Genomic DNA, 14,672 nt, shown 5'->3' with positions numbered 1-14,672 from the left:
GAACACAATTAGTACAAAATAGTTTTTCAGGATCAGACTTAGTAGAATGGAATATAGATGGATTAAGTGAGCAGGCTATTTTAGACCAAATGTGTAATATGACTATGGCTGCAACTGCCTATAAGATGAGAAAAGCTTCTGATAAAGAAGCAGCAATTATGATAACCCAAGGATTTACAGGACAATTAAAAGGTTGGTGGGATAATTTTCTCAGCATCCAAGAAAAAAAATTAATTATTAATAGTATTAAACAAGAAGATCAGTCACCAGATGCTACATCCACATTAATATACACTATTATTAAAAATTTTGTAGGAGATCCCAATATTTTTAAAGATAGGATACAAACTCAATTAATGAATTTAAGATGTCCAACCATGTCTGATTATAGATGGTATAAAGATGTTTTTATGTCAAAAGTCATGATAAGAGATGATGCACATGCACCTTTCTGGAAAGAAAGATTCGTAGCAGCCTTACCAAAACTATTATCTGAAAAAGTATTACAAAAACTACAAACACAGTTCGGGACCCAGATTCCCTATAATTCATTAACTTTTGGACAATTGCATAATATAGTAGTACAAACAGGTATAGAAATATGCACAGATACCAAGATACAACAGAAAATAAAACAAGAAAGTATCACGGGAAAAAGAGAGCTTGGCACTTTCTGTTATCAATATGGAATAACTCCTGAAAAAGCACCTAGTGGACAGCATAAAGTTAAAAAGAAATTTTTTTTATAAAAAACCTAAATATAATATCGACAAACCCCTTTATTATGAACAGAAATATTATAAAAAATTCCATAAGACTCCTAAAGGAAAACCTAAAATTTCTAATAAGAAAAACCAAGTAATATGTTGGAAATGTAAAAAACAAGGACATTATGCTAATAAGTGTACGACAGAACAAAAAATAAATAAAATAGAAAATAAAGAAATTAAGCATGCTTTGACAGCTATACTAATCAATTCAGAGTCAGAAGAAGAATCAAGTTATGAGGGTTCTTCTGAAACTGAAGACTATTTTATACAACAATTAGACCTTATGTCAGAAGAAGAGAGCTCAGGAGGAAATAGTGGAAAAGAGGAACAGGATAATAATAATTGTTTAGGAATAGGATTATGTAACTGTAGAAACTGTGAAAAAACTGTAAATGTTTTGACTAAAGAACAAACTTCTACACTAGTCAAAATAATTGACAAGTTAGAAGATATGTCATTAAGGGATGAGTTCATAAGACAATTAGCTGAATTAGTTAAAGAAGAAGAAGAAAGTAAGCAAGAAATAAGACCCATAGAAATAAAAGAAATTTATAATCGTTTTAAAAACCCACAAGAAGAAGTTTCCCTTAGAATATGGACTATAGATTACTAAAAATAGAAGGAGAAAACATAATAAAAATCCAAGAATAATCTTTGCAAAATAATGTTAGTCAAATAGAAGGGACTAGTAACATAACAATCCCCGAGAATTATATTAATCTGGGTACAGAAAATTATATAAATATACTAACTATATTAGTAAGCCAAAAATGGTTCACTACGATAACCTTAATAGTAGGAGAAGAAAAATTTGATTTAATAGCTATGGTAGATTCAGGAGCTGATGTCAATTGTATACAAGAAGGGTTAATACCCATAAAATATTATGAGAAAACTACAGAAAGAGTTCTAATGGCAGAAAATGACAAAATGACTATAGACTATAAGTTATCTAAAGCAAAAATTTGTAAAAATAGGGTATGCTTTGCCATTACATTCTTTTTAGCAAGAAATATATCTCATCAAGTTATATTAGGAAATCCTTTTACTTTATTATTATATCCCTTTAATGTCGACATCGACAGAATAACTTGTACAAGAATCCCCAATCATCCTATTCATTTTGAATTTCTCACCAAACCAAAACAGCATGAGCTCAATATGTTACAACACCTATCTACACAGGTTAGTGTTATGGAAACAGAAGTAAGACAAATTAATTGTTTGAGCCAAGAAAAAATTTTACAATACTTACCGCGCCAAGTTAATATTCTAGAAAGGAAGACAAGACAAATTAACTACTTAAACCAAGAAGTGTTACACATAAAAGAATAGAAGAACAATTACAAAATCCGGAAATACAAGATAAAATAAAAGCAATTGAAGAAAAAATTAAGACAGAATTATGTTGTTTAAATCCCACAGCTTTTCAACATAGAAAATTACATGAAATATCTTTATCATATGAAAATGGGTTTAATGAAAAAAATATACCAACAAAGGCAAAACCAATACATATGAACAAAGAATATCTAGAATATTGTAAAAAAGAAATACAAGAATATCTGGATAAGGGACTAATAAGGCCTTCAAAATCACCCTGGAGCTGTACAGGCTTCTATGTGATGAAAGTATCTGAAATAGAAAGAGGTGCTCCAAGATTAGTTATTAATTATAAACCTCTAAACAAGGTATTAAAATGGATTAGGTATCCTTTACCAAATAAAAGTGATCTAATTAAAAGATTAAATAAAGCAAATATCTTTTCAAAATTTGATTTAAAATCAGGATATTATCAAATTGCAGTAAAAGAGGAAGATAGATATAAAACAGCTTTTATAGTACCCTTTGGACATTATGAATGGAATGTAATGCCTCAAGGATTAAAAAATACTCCAAGCGAATTCCAAAAAATAATGAATAATATATTTTACCTGCATATAGAATTTACTATAGTATATCTTGATGACGTATTAGTATACTCAAAAGGAATAAAGCAGCATATATATCATCTAGAAAAATTTATGGATATTATAAAAGAACAAGGACTGGTTTTATCAGAAAAGAAAATGAAAATTTTTACAACTAAAGTAAGGTTTTTAGGATATGAAATTTATCCCACCTCCATGGACAAAAGAAATGACTTCTATAATAATAAAAATAAAAAATGCAGTAAAAGAAATACCTTGCATAAGTATACTAGATCCATTGGCTAAATTAATTGTAGAAACAGATGCATCAGAATTAGGATATGGAGGAATTCTTAAACAAATACTTCCTAATAGCTCAAAAGAACAAATAGTAAAATATCATTCAAGAATTTGGAACCAGGCTCAAAAGAATTACCCAACAGTCAAAAAAGAAATACTTGCCATAGTATTATGTGTTTCAAAATTTCAAGAAGATTTATTCAATAAAACCTTCTTAATAAGGACTGATTGTAAAGCAGCACCAAATGTTTTAGAAAATGATGTCAAAAATTTGGTTTCAAAACAAATATTTGCAAGATGGCAAGCTATTTTATCATACTTCGATTTTACTATTGAACATATAAAAGGAGAACTAAATTCACTCCCTGACTTTCTTACTAGAGAATTTTTGCAGGGAAAGAATGGAACAAAAAGCAGCCTCCAGTGAAGATTATGGTCAACCTTTTGACCAAATAAAAGAAACGAAATTACCTATTATTGCTGTACCAGCCAAACAATTATCATTAAGACCTATGACAATGTCACAAGTTCTAAAAGCCGCACCATCATCGTCATCACCTTCTAAGAGCCCTTTAATTACTACCAATAATAAATTCACATTATTACAATCATCTGACCTCTATAACACTCAACCCCTGAAAGAACAATTTCCTTGCTATGAAAAACCCAATCCTATAAAAATATTAACCATCGAAAAAGAGTGGTTCAAAAAAGATAGGAAAACCCTATATAAGACTATTTTTCCAAACACTTTCTTAGGAACACCCTATATAAGACTATTTTCCCAAACACTTTCCATTACATTCCTATTAACCCACAAAAAACCCAAAAATTCTATGAATTCATATTAGTAGACACCGGATCAATTGAATTAACCCATTATAGGGATTCAAACACCAAACAGCCTATTTATTCAAAGATAAAAATCATAAAAATATTATCTTTACAAGAATGGGAAATACCTCCATATCAGTCTAAGAGTTTCTCACTAAAATTCGAACCCCAGAACTATACCTACTATGATTACCAAGAAGCCTGAAATCATATATTATTTCTATCACCAAGTCCCCATTCGTGGTTCATTTGGTTTAGAAAGGGGATATCATTACAATTTCCCAAATGGTTCCAAGCATGGTTCCAGAATTTTGGACCAATGGAGGCTTTCTTCCCAAAAGAAGCCAGTATGGCATATGAATATTTTAAAAGCAAGTCATCATTCCTACAAGAATATAAATTTATTTCATTCATAGCAGCCATGGGAATAAGCTGGATTATGACCTGGGAATATGATTCAGCAGCATATGAAGAATCTCCAAGCATACAATATCTAGTAAGAGTAATAAAAATTAAATGGTGGAACAAATATGATATAAATTTACTAAGAAGAGCAGCTATTGATCAATGGTTAACAACATCACAAAAGCGTCCAGCAATAACAGCCTCAAGCACTACCAATGAACAAATAGCTTATAAAAAAGAAACCCAATTCTTAGCACAGAAGCGACAAATTATGGCAGCTCTAGCAGCAGCAACCTCAGAGGAAGATATTCAAAGCTCTCTACAAGCAATATAAACCGTACCTCTTGGAGAAGACGAAGAGGTCCAATCCAGCCCAGCTCATTACTATCAAGATTCTCAAGACCCATTTGAGATGTAATAAGTATTGTATATGCAATCAATGTAAAAGCCCAATCATAAAGAAAAATGATTTCTATAAAAAAGGGTAAAAAGTAAAAAGTAAAAAACAGTAAATATCGGCAAACAGTGAATGTCGGCAAAACAGTAAATGTCGGCAAACAGTAAAAGCAAACAGTACTGTCGGCAAACAGTACCCAAATAGTCATCATTTGGGGTCACCAAAGGCCTCACTCATTCAAGATCATCAAATACTTGAAAGCTCAAGAAATCTCTCTACTCTTATATCTTCTTACTTCATATATTCTCTAAATATTTGTAATTATCTTCAAGAAGTGTATCAACTTTGCAAGCAATAAGAGTACAAGTTCATCTTTGTAAGCTTACTATCTTTCTCTTCTTTATTCTCTTAGTTATTATCCCTGTTCTTATAACATGAAAGAGTTTCATAAAAAGCTTAAATATTTAAAGTTATACTTAACACACACACACACACACACACACACACACACACACACACACACACACACACAGATATATATATATATATATATATATATGCGCGATAAGAAAATACAACAAAAATTTCTAAAAGACCTAAAATGAAATGCAAAAGTGTTGGGATTAGAAACTTGTCACCCAAAAACACCGACTGGTCGGACGACCTCTCCACACTTAAAAGTTTGCACCGTGCTCGGTGCATTCTAAGATGAGCAAAGGGGTACGACGACTTTCCGAGTTGCTACCTTCAACTGGTAGGTCAACCGGTTTGTTGCGTGTTCTTTCTTCCGCTTCCATTTTTGCTTGTGATGAGTTATCCTGGAAGTAGAAGGCAGGATAGTAAGAAAAGTGAATGCAAAAGCACGGAAGCCTAAATTTTTGGAATGAGGTAAGTCACTAGAATGAAGTGAGTGAGTTAATGTGACATTGAAGCAAAGAGTGTGTGTGGGTCCTAAATTGCGCGCGGTAAAGAACAAATGCATACTAGCATAAAAAGCTTTGTCACAATTTACATAAAAGAAGCATGCACTTCACTCAGTCTAATGTGCTTGAGATACTTTAAACTTGTGGTTGAAGACAACCAAACAAGCGATAAAGAAGCATGAAAGCATTCAAGCCAAAAACATATGGATGCATATGATCAAGAAACACAATGCATTAAGATAAATGCACAATATCCCTTACGAAATTGCCTAATCAAAGAAAAGAATTCAAATCACATGGTGGCCAAATCATGCAATTTAAAAGATTTAAAATGCTCTAGAGGCAATTCTCATGTACTTGGCATTCACAAAAGTTAAGCATAAAAAATTCAAAGCCAAGTAATGAATTGTAACCTCAATAAATAGATCCAACAATGAAAATTAACAACAATGATATTAAACTAACATCTCATCAGTAATCAGTAGCAACTAACAGTAGGCAAGATTAATAATCCAACACTTATAATGAAAACTATAAAATTAACTAACTAAACGACTAACTAATTAAAAGGAATGGTTATAAATGGTGTTTGGAAGTGTTGGATGAGGGATAAGAGAAGGGAAGAAGATAGAAGAAGGAAGGAAATGGAAAGAAGATGAGGAAAGAAGTGCGTGAAAGAAGGCAATCCACGCGTGCACGTCATGCGACGCGTACACATGAAGTAGTGAAATGGGAGCGACGCGTACACGTGACGGTGAAATGGGAGCGACACGTACGCGTTGGTCACGTGTACGCGTGGATGGCTTATTCAGAGAGCGACGTGTACGCGTGGGTAGGCTTGTGCGAAAGGCATAAAACTGGCACACTTCAGGCACAACTCTCTGGTTTTTGGCTGGGAGGTAGAAATTTTCTTGACAAACTCCTAGGTTTTGTCAAAGCCGTCTGTCCCGAGCTCTCCTGAGCCGAGGAGGATGATCCCGATTCCCCAGGTTCGTTTGGTCGACCCGCCTCAGACTTCAGTTGGTACCTCTGCTCCTTCAGTCGCTCCTCCTCCAAAAAGATCTCAGACTGTCGAACCGTTTAATCTTGGTGCTCCCGATTTTGATGCAGTTGGGTTTGTAGACCAACAGATTGCTCTCTATGGCGTCATGCCTACCGACGATGTATCTATTCTTTGTCATTTAGACTTTATTACTCGGAGTGGTATTACACTGGCACACATGGGAGCGGCTTTATACCGAACTGCTCAAGATCTTCCTATCCATGCTACCAAGGCTTTTATGGAGGAGGCGAAATCAGAATTTGACTGAATTAAGGGTTTAAAGGAGGAGCTTGAGGTGGAAGTGGCCGAGCTGAAAAAGGAGTTGAAGGGGGAAAAGGCCCGGGCTGTTGGTCTGGTGGCTGCCACGCAACTGGCCGAGGACACAGCTCAAAAACATAAGGATAGCTATGTTACTACTTATAGAGAGATGATGGAGCTCAGGGGTAGGTTGGAATCTGTTCAGGCCGATTACTCCGAACCTCAAAGTCATCTTGTAGGTAGTGTTACTGCGGCTTATGAGAATCTGAAAGAGCAATTCCAAGTTCTTGCGCCAGATCTCGACCTTTTCCTTATTAGCCTGGACAATATTGTTAGGGATGGTAAGATTGTCCTTGACGATCCCGATGATGATGATGATGATCGGCCTTCACTGCCTATTACTAAGACTTCTGCTGTGCCGACTTCTCCGACTTCTACTGCTAGGATCAGTCGTCCAGAAGGGGAACCGGATTGCCAAATCTTGAACCGAGATGATGGGACGGTAGATGCGGTGCCTCTTCAGACTCGTCCTCCTTCGCCTCGTGTTGATGCTGCTGAGAAGTCTTCTAATGTTGACTGAGTTTTCTTCCTGTTTAATGTAGATAGCTCGGCTTGTGGGCTTTTGAACTCTTTATCTTGTAAATGGTGTTTTGCTGACTGCTGCTACTTTTTTGGTTACTTGTTTAGCAACTTTTATTTCGAAAAACAAAGTAGTTTCTGAGCTTTCGGGGCTGATTTTGGTGGCCTCTGAAGCTTGCTGTTATCATAACTTAGTAGTTTTTATATCATGTCTGCTTGCACTCGTCTTGGTACCTTCGTAGGCTCGAATTTTGTCCTGACATGATCAGCTTGACTCTTTGGCTTGGTTTTGTTTGTAATCCTCCTTTTTGGACCTCATTTAGGTTTCTTTTGGGGACTATTTTTGTAATTTGTGTCCTGTGCCCGACTTCGTCATGTCGGGTCCTGTCGAGTTACTTGGTAATCTTCTTTTTTGGACCTTGTTCAGGTCTCTTTCGGGGATTACCTTTTTTTGTAGCTTTACATCTTTCTGGGTCGACTTTGTCACGTCGGGCCCTGTCGAGTTACTTGATAATCCTCTTTCTTGGACCTTGTTTTAGGTCTCTTTCAGGAATTATCTTTGTAACTTATCTTTCTGGGCCGGCTTCGTCACGTCGGGCCCTGTTGAGTTACTTGATAATCCTCTTTCTTGGACCTTGTTTAGGTCTCTTTCAGGGATTATCTTTGTAACTTATCTTTCTGGGCCGACTTCGTCACGTCGGGCCCTGTCGAGTTACTTGATAATCCTCTTTCTTGGACCTTGTTTAGGTCTCTTTCAGGGATTGTCTTTGTAACTTTTTGTAGGAGTCTGACTTCATCATGTCGGGCTCTTCGAAGTTATAGTAATCCTCTTTTATAGGGTTGGCCAGACCTCTTTCCAGGGCTTTACTTATAACTTGGGTTGTTGTGGCTGGTCCGACTTTCTGTGCCGGCCAATCTTTAAGTTATTTTATAGCAATCCATTTTATTAGGACCTCGTCAGTTCCTTTCTATGGATCACTTTCTATAACTTCTTGCATTATTCTGTTTTCATCTTTGCCAATTTTGTAGAATTTGGGTTTTAACCCGCGTTTTTATCGTGATCGCGCAGTGAATTTGGTTTTCACTTTCTGTCGATCTGTAGCTTTATAATCGGACGATGAATATTTTCATAATAATACGACTTGAGCGTTTGTAGAGAATTTGAACAAATTTTATTAAAAGAGAATGCAAATATACATGAGGGGTTAATTTCCTAAGTCGGGTGATTTATAGGTCTTGGTTGGGCGTCTCGTTAAAAAACCTTTTTCAGGAAAAAGAGTGCGCCTTGTCCAAGATCTTTTATCATCCCTAGCTATAGTACCTTCTTAGGTTGCAGGCGTGCCATGACCTAGGAAGCTCTCGCCCGTCGAGTTCAGAAATCCTGTAGTAGCCCTTTCCCAGTACTTCTATGACTCGGAAGGGTCCTTTCCAGTTTGCTGCCAGCTTTCCTTCTCCAGGTCGAGTTGTTCCAATGTCGTTTCGGATTAGGATGAGGTCATCTTCAGCAAAGGCCTGCTGTATTACTTTTTGGTTGTATCTTGAGGCCATTCATCGTTTCAACGCCTCTTCCCTTATTCGAGCTCTTTCTCGGATTTCCGGAAGTAAGTAGAGCTCTTCCCTTTGAAGTTGGGAATTGGCTTTTTCGCTAAAATGGATTACTCTGGGTGATCATTCTTCGACCTCCACTGGGATCATCGCCTCCATTCCATAAGCTAATCGGAAAGGTGACTCCTTTGTCGTGGAATGTGGAGTTGTTCGATATGCCCATAGGACTTGCGGGAGCTCCTCAGCCCAGGCTCCCTTTGCATCCTGTAATCGCCGTTTTAACCCTGCTAATATAACTTTGTTAGCAGCTTCAGCTTGCCCATTGGCTTGGGGGTGCTCAACAGAGGTGAATTGTTGTTTTATATTCAAGTCGGCCGCTAGTTTTCTGAAGCCTGCGTCTGTGAACTGGGTACCATTGTCTGTAGTGATGGAGTATGGGACTCCGAACCTTGTGACGATGTTTCTATATAGAAATTTCCGACTTCTTTGAGCTATGGCATTGGCTAGGGGTTCTGCCTCGATCCATTTTATGAAGTAGTCTATTCCTACTATGAGGAATTTGACTTGTCCCGATCCTTGAGGAAAAGGTCCGAGGAGATTGAGTCCCCATTTTGCGAATGGCCAAGGTGAGGTCACACTGATGAGTTTCTCTGGCGGAGCGGTGTGAAAGTTGGCATGTTTCTGACATGGTGAACATGTCCTTACAAATTTTGTGGCTTCTTTTTGTAGATTTGGCTAATAAAATCCTGTCCGAAGTACTTTTTTGGCGAGTGCCTGTGCTCCGAGGTGATTACCACGAATGCCACTGTGTACTTCTTCTAGGACATCTTTTGTGTTGGAAGTCGGCACGCATTTTAGCAATGGTATTGAAATTCCTCTTTTGTATAGAGTATTATTTATGATGGTATAATATTGTGCTTCCCGTTTTAACATCTTTGCCTCTTTCTCATTTGTGGGGAGGGTTCTATTTTGAGGTAGTTAATTATGGGAGCCATCCATCCCTGATCGCGACCTGTTATGGCTAGGACTTTTTCCTCTTCTGAGATTGATGGATTCTATAGAATTTCTTGGATGAGGCTTCTATTGTTGCCTCCTGGTTTGGTGCTGGCTAATTTTGAGAGTGCATCGGCCCAGGCATTCTGTTCTCGGGGTATGTGACGAATCTCATACTCTCCGAGTTGTCCAAGTTGTTTCCTGGTTTTGTCCAAGTACTTTTTCATAGTGGAATCTTTGGCTTGGTAGCTTCCTGTTATTTGTGAAGTAACTACCTGTGAGTCACTGAAGACGATAAGTTTTTGAGCTCTAACCTCCCTGGCCAGCTTCAAACCAGCTAGTAATGCCTCATATTCGGCTTGATTGTTTGAGGCAGGGAACCCGAATTTGAGGGAAAGTTTGATTTGGGTTCCCTGGTCACTTTGAATTATTACGCCCGCGGCACTTCCCGTTTTATTTGAGGAACTATCCACGTATAGATTCCATTTTGTGGGGATTTCCAGTGTGTCTGTGAATTCCGCGATGAAGTCGGCCAGATATTGAGATTTGATGGCCGTCTGAGCTTCGTATTGAAGGTCGAATTTGGACAACTCGACTGCCCATTGCAAGATTCTGCCTGCCAAGTCTATTTTCTGTAGGATCCCTTTTATGGGCTGGTTGGTCCGAACTTTGATGGTGTGAGACTGGAAGTATGGGCGAAGTCGTCGTGATGTTAGTATGAGAGCATAAGCGAACTTTTCTATTTTCTGGTAGTTCATCTCGGATCCTTGTAATGCTTTGCTGATAAAGTATATGGGTTGTTGCCCGCTGTTGTCTTCTCGGACCAGTGCTGAGGCTATTGTCCGATTTCCCACCGCGAGGTACAGTATGAGTGGTTCTCCTTCCCGTGGCCGACTTAGTATAGGTGGCCGTCCCAGGAATCTTTTGAAGTCTTGGAAGGCTTGCTCGCATTCCGCTGTCCATTCAAACTCCTTTCCCTTCCTTAGAGTGGCATAAAAAGGGAGAGATCTTATTGCTGATCCGGCCAAGAATCTCGATAAGGCTGCCAACCTCCCGTTGAGTTGTTGTACCTCTTTGACACAAGTTGGACTTTTCATGTCGAGTATGGCCCTGCACTTGTCTGGGTTTGCCTCGATTCCTCTCTGTGTGATCATAAAACCCAAGAATTTACCAGCTTCTACTGCAAAGGTGCATTTTGTGGGATTGAGTCGCATGCCGTGTCGTCTTATGGTGTTGAATACTTGTGTCAGATCGGATAATAACATCTCTTCATTTTGCGTCTTTACTAGCATGTCGTCCATGTAGACCTCCATGACCTTTCCGATCTGATCCGAAAAAACCTTGTTCATTAATCTTTGGTAAGTGGCTCCCGCATTTTTAAGACCGAAGGGCATAACAATGTAGCAGTAATTTTCCTTTGGGGTTAAGAATGCGATTTTTTCTTGGTCGGGTGGGTACATTGGGATTTGGTTATATCCCGAGTATGCATCCATGAAGGAGAGGTATTTATATCTGGAGGAGGCATCTACCAGAGCGTCGATGTTCGGGAGCGGGTAAGGATCTTTCGGGCATGCTTTGTTGAGATCGGTATAGTCGGTGCACATTCTCCACTTCCCGTTTGACTTTTTTATCAATACGACATTAGCAAGCCATAGCGGGTATTTAACTTCTCTTATAAAACATGCCTCCAGTAGAGCTTGTACCTGTTCTTCCACAGCTTGAGAGCGTTCTGGTCCTAGCTTTCTACGCCTTTGTTGTACCGGCCGAGATCCCGAATAGACTGCTAGCTTGTGGCACATTAGCCTGGGATCTATGCCTGACATGTCTGCGGCCTTCCATGCAAAGAGGTCGGCGTTATCGCGTAGAAACTGTATGAGTGATTCTTTAATGTCTTCTTTTAGAAGTGTGCCGATATTGGTTGTTTGGTCCGGGATATCCCCGATCTAGATTTTCTCTATTTCTCCTTCAGGTTGTGGGCGAAGCTCTTCCCGCCTCTAAACTCCACCGAGCTCAATTGTGTGGAATTCTTCTCCTCTTCCTCTGAGGTTTAGACTTTCGTTGTAACAGCGGCGCGCCGTCCTCTGATCTGCTTTTATTGTAACTATTCCTCCTGCAGTTGGGAACTTCATGCATAGATGCGGAGTCGAGACTATTACGCCGAGCTGATTTAACGTTGTCTGACCTATTAGGGCATTGTAGGCTGAACTTACGTCGACTACGATGTAATCTATTTTGAGTGTTCTTAACTGACTTCTTTTTCCGAAAGTTGTGTGGAGTGAGATGTATCCCATCGATTGAACTGGGGTATCGCCTAGCCCGAACAGGCTGTCTGGATACGCTCTGAGTTCTTTTTCTTCTAGGCCAAGTTTGTCGAAAGCCATTCTGAATAATATGTCAGCAGAACTCCCCTGGTCTATTAACGTGTGGTGAAGATTCGCGTTTTCCAGTATAATAATGATGATCATGGGATCGTCATGCCCTGATGCGACGCCGGATGCGTCTTCCTTTGTAAAAGTGATTGCCGGGATGTCGGGTGCTTCCTCCTTTCCTACGACGTGATATACATCTTTGAGATGTCTTTTGCGAGATGATTTGGAGATTCCTCCCCCGGTAAATCCGCCGTGTATCATGTGGACATGTCTTTCTGGCGTTCGAGATGATCGCGCGTTTATTCCGATATCTTCTGCACTTCTTCTTTTTCTTTGTTCATCATCATGGGTGGCCAGATATCGGTCTAGCTTTCCTTCTTGTACGAGCTTTTCTATGATATTTTTTAAATCGAAACACTCATTGGTGGAGTGCCCGCGGATCCGATGGTATTCACAATATTCAGCCCGGTTTCCTCCTCCTTTTTTGCCTTTGAGTGGCCGAGCTGGTGGTATTTTTTCTATGTTGCAAACCTCTCTGTATACGTCCACAAGAGACACCCGTAGAGGGGTGTAATTGTGGTATTTTTTAATTTTCTCTCCATGTCAGTCTTCCTTCTTTCTGGAATCTTTATCCTTATCCCGTGGGGTGAACCCGGCCTTCGAGGTCTCTCCTAGTCGGGAGTTTTCCTCCATGTTGATGTACTTTTCCGCTCATTCCTGCACCTCATTCAGAGATGTGGGGTACTTTTTTGATATAGATTGACTAAAGGGCCCTTCTCATAAGCCATTAATGAGGCCCATAATAGCGGCTTCTTTTGGCAGGTTCTGTATATCCATGCATGTCCTGTTGAATCTTTCCATGTAGTTACGCAGGGTTTCCCATTCTCCTTGCCTAATTCCCAGTAGACTCGGAGCATGTTTAGCTTTGTCCTTTTGGATGGAGAATCTGGCCAGAAATTTCTTAGCCATGTCGTCGAAACTTGAGATGGACCTAGGAGGGAGGTTGTCGAACCATCTAATTGCTGTTTTTGTTAAAGTAGTTGGAAAGGCTTTGCAACGAACTGCATCTGAGGCGTCGTTGAGATACATTTTGCTTCTGAAGTTGCTGAGATAATGGCCGGGATTTGTAGTGCCGTCGTATAAGGTCATGTCTGGGAGTTTAAAGTCCTTTGGGATTTTCGTCTTCATGATCTCCTTGGTGAATGGGTCTTGCACTTTGCGGGTGCTATCTTCAGGGGTGGATCGGCTGGCTTTCGTCTTGACATCGGCTTCAAGTTTTAGGAGTTTGTTCTCCAATTCCCGGCGTCGCTGTATTTCCCTTTGTAGGTCCTTCTCGGCCTCTCGTTGGCATAGGGCTTCTTCCTTAAGCTGTTTTAACCGGTCTTGAAATGCAACCATGGCTCCCTCGTTTGGTGAGTTCTTGTTTTGGGAAGTATCTTTTGGGGTGGTGTCCGCGTTTTTATGCGGCATTCTTTCCTCTAGATCTGAGGTGTGGTCGTTGTCATGGTTGTCCGCCATGGTGATGGAATGACTTCCAGGTTCCCCGGCAACGGTGCCAATATTCCGAGGGTTACCTGAAACTGTAGGTCGATCTCGGATGAGATCTTCGGTGCTGGTCAGAACGGTTGTATCCGATTTGTTGGACTTGATGGAGGTGCTGAATCCTTCGTCCCCGGAGGATACGGAGTACCTGCAAAGGACTCCAATGCTTAAGTTAGCAAGGGTATTAAGCAGGTATTGAGTAGAATCAGAGTATGAGTTATACCTGGGTGCTCCAGTGTATTTATAATAGTGTAGGGTGACCTTTGCAGATAAGATAAGTTAGTTATCTTATCTTATATTTATCTTATCTTCAAGTTTGGTCATCTTATCTTCAGGGGAACCGCCCTTCCCTTGGTAGGTGGTGCACGAAATTGCAATCACACTTTTGCAACTCCGCACAACTAACCAGCAAGTGCACTGGGTCGTCCAAGTAATACCTTACGTGAGTAAGGGTCGATCCCCCGGAGATTGTCGGCTTGAAGCAAGCTATGGTTATCTTGTAAATCTTAGTCAGGATATCAGAAATTATCAGGATTGATTGTGAAAAGCAAAGGAACATGAAATAAGTACTTGTTTTGCAGTGATAGAGAATAGGTTGAGGTTTTGGAGATGCTACATCTTCTGAATCTCTGCTTTCCTACTGTCTTCTTCTTCAAACACGCAAGGCTCCCTCCATGGCAAGCTGTATGCAAGGGTTTCACCGTTGTCAGTGGCTACCTCCCATCCTCTCAGTGGAAATGTTCAACGCACCCTGTCACGGCACGGCTATCCATCTGTCGGTTCTCAATCAGGCCGGAATAGAATC

Source organism: Arachis duranensis, chromosome 10 (assembly GCF_000817695.3).
Source record: "Arachis duranensis cultivar V14167 chromosome 10, aradu.V14167.gnm2.J7QH, whole genome shotgun sequence".
NCBI lineage: Eukaryota > Viridiplantae > Streptophyta > Magnoliopsida > Fabales > Fabaceae > Arachis > Arachis duranensis.
Note: the sequence above shows the minus strand (reverse complement) of the source record.